At 50.7% G+C, this 3,147-nt stretch overlaps 1 non-coding gene across 1 annotated transcript; it reads left to right on the forward strand.

The window, feature by feature from the left end:
• Positions 1 to 72: 72 nt before the first annotated feature.
• On the forward strand, positions 73 to 222 carry LOC133249024 (U12 minor spliceosomal RNA). The gene has a single exon (XR_009736835.1). It is a non-coding gene; the product is annotated as a U12 minor spliceosomal RNA (small nuclear RNA).
• Positions 223 to 3,147: the final 2,925 nt, after the last annotated feature.

Raw genomic sequence — 3,147 nt, forward strand, 5'->3', positions numbered from 1 at the left:
CCACTTTTATACTCACCGTATTGCAAATGAGAATGGGATTCATTACCTAGGAAGTAAGCCAGGTACGTCTTTATGCCTTAAACTTATGAGTAAGGAAAATAACGATTCGGGGTGACGCCCGAATCCTCACTGCTAATGTGAGACGAATTTTTGAGCGGGTAAAGGTTGCCCCTAAGGTGACCCGCCTACTTTGCGGGATGCCTGGGAGTTGCGATCTGCCCGTCCCCCTTATATTTTAAAAAATAGAATTGTTTGGGTGTGTATGCACGGGATTAAGATAAAAAATAACCATTGGTAGTGTGTTTGTTGTGGATTAAGTTTGTAGTGAACAATTTGTTTCTGTTTTTTAAAGGGCATTGTGTGAGCGGCTAATATTTTTAACGTTAGCTGTTTGTGTTTGAATTCAGCACACCGGCTCAAGCAGTTCCCGCTGTCACGTGTCGCATTTCCAGGCTGAATAACCTTCAAAAGCCAGCCGTTTTTCCTTCCTGTGTATGTATGTGCCTGTGTTTTCCTGGTGTGTATTGTGAAAGTGGGGCAAACAGCACAGGCTTTTTGCGATCTAAGGGTGCAACATGTGGAATTGCATTTTTGTTGAACCGCCTGCACTGACCTTGGCGTGAGATGGGTAGTCAATCGTATTTGAGCAGTTAATGAAACCCGGGTCCCTTGTGGTTCAGACGGTAAAGAATGTGCGTATAATGCCGGAGACGCGGGTTCAGTCTCTGGGTTGGGAAGCTCCCCTGGAGGAAGGGGAGGGCATGGCAACCCACTCCAGTATTATTGCCCGGAGAATCCCAAGGATAGAGGAGCTGGTGGGCCTCAGTCCATGGAGTCGCAGAGTCGGACACGACTGAGACATCAACACACACAATCAATGGAAAATACAGGCAATGCCTTGAGCACAGTGCCAGGCACGGACTGAGTGCCCTATGAGTCACTACTGTTATTCTTTTCTAAGTCCCGCGAGTGGAGTTAGTTACTCTTGACAGAGCAGCACAACACAATAAAAAAATCCGGCGTCGGAAGGTCTGTGGAAAAACGAGCTGCTGAAGCCGGAGGGGGTCTGAGATTGGGCTCCAGACGGAGGGGGGAAATCCAGGTCGCCTCTGCACTGCCGAGACTGGGTGCCGGCCCCCTAAACTACCACTAGAGTAGGGTCCTTAACTGATACCATATCTGACAGTGAGCGGGATGGCCCTCCACTAGGAAGATTTCGTAACTCTGGGGTCGCACTTGGCGGCCCGGGCAGCAGGGATCCGGTCACGTGAAGGGTGCACGGGGTGGGGCGTCCCACTGGCCCTCCTACGCCCGAGACGTCCCGGAGCTGGAGGTGCGGGTTACGATTCTCTGGGCAGGGGTTTCGTTCCGTTTCTTGTACGAATACACAGGACTTTTTGCCTGGTGAGAACACACATGGATTACCAGCAGTGCAGCTGCGCTGTAGCCAAAGGTACTGGGTCCTGCTTGGAGACTAAGCAAGGATTGTGCCCGGGCCAGGGAGAACCGCACCGGGGAGGCAGTGCCCGGAAGGCGAGACTGCACCGGGCGGAGCGTGTCTGGGCACAGGCCGGTGCTTCCTCCGGGGCCTGCGCCCAGCACTGACATGCTGAAATGTGCATCACTTTATACATTCCTTTTTTTTTTTTTTTTTAATGGCCCAACGGCATATGAGATCTTCGTTCCCCGACCAGAGATGAAACTCTACCCGCTGCAGTGAAAGCACTAAGTCTTAACCTACTGGATCGCCCCCTTTACTTTTTTTTTTTTTTTTTTGCTTTTATAGTATAGTTGGAGCTTTGCATTGACTTCCTAAAAGTTCTGTATGGGTAGGTGATATCTATCACCTGTGAATTCACTTCAGGAGAGTAAGTGAAAGTTAAGTCGCTCAGTCGTGTCCGACTCTTAGTGACCCCGTGGACTGTAGCCTACCAGGTTCCTCCTTCCATGAGATTCTCCAGGCAAGAATACTGGAGTGGGTTGCCCTTTCCTTCTCCAGGGAATCTTCCCGACCCAGGGATCGAACCGGGGTCTCCTGCATCGGAGGCAGACACTTTAACCTCTGAGCCACCTAAAGTGGAAGTTGCTGAATCTGGTCGGACTCTTTGCAACCCCATGGACTGTAGCCCACCAGTCTCCTCTGTCCATGGGATTCTCCAGGCAAGAATAGTGGAGTGAGTTGCCATGCCCTTCTCCAGGGGATCTTCCTGACCCAGGGATCAAATCCAGGTCTCCTGCATTGCAGGCATTCTTTACCTGGACCCTGAATGAAGGAACTCCCTTCTCTACCTGTAGCCTCCACAGGACAAGGTGACACCTGCCTCACCTTGGGGCAGCCCCCCCACACACACCCTGAAAACCACTCACTGCCCTCAGCCTCAGTCTCTCTGTGGGAGAGGGGGGCTACTAACTTCTTCCTACTTCTTTCAGGGTGTCCAGAGAGCATACAGTGGAAAAGACTGGGGTCACATGGGGTTGTCTGAAGTTAGGACTGGGCACACCTTCTGACACGGCAGAGATGATCTGTGCAAGACTGGGTGTGAGGGATGCTTAACTCCCAGGGGCCACACTCTGTTTTCCAGGAATCTATCCTAAAAGAAACCACCAGAGAGGAGGCTGAAGATAGCCACTGTGATTTACAAAATCCGCAAACTGGAGACAGCCTTACTGTCCAACAGCAGGGATCTGCTACATAAAAAGCCATGATCCATCAGGCTTATGGCGTTTCTAACCACAGAGGGAAAGCATACCTGCCATTAAGGCGAGCTGCGGCCGCACAGCGGACTGTGTGGTTTCATCTCAGTTTTAAGTGTTTGCCTCTGGATGTGCACTATTTTCCTGGGTATAGTTTTTATTTTTACTGCATATATATATCTTTTCCTGTGACTATTTCTTTTCCTGTGTCTATTTTTCTGTACTCTCCACAAATTTTCTCTTTTTTTCTTTGGCCGTGCTGCAGAACCTGTGGGATCTTAGTTCCCTGACCAGGAACAGAACCCGTGCCCCCTGCAGTGGAAGCACGGAGTGGAAGAACAGCCAGGGAGTTCCCCAAACAAACCTCAGAAATAAATGCCAGGTCTTGCACAGCCCCTTTCCCCCTCCTGCCCCAACAACGCAGGTCACAGAGCCTCCAGGAGTTCCAAAGGG

The sequence above is a fragment of the Bos javanicus genome, chromosome 5, assembly GCF_032452875.1.
Source record: "Bos javanicus breed banteng chromosome 5, ARS-OSU_banteng_1.0, whole genome shotgun sequence".
In the NCBI taxonomy this organism is placed as follows: Eukaryota; Metazoa; Chordata; class Mammalia; order Artiodactyla; family Bovidae; genus Bos; species Bos javanicus.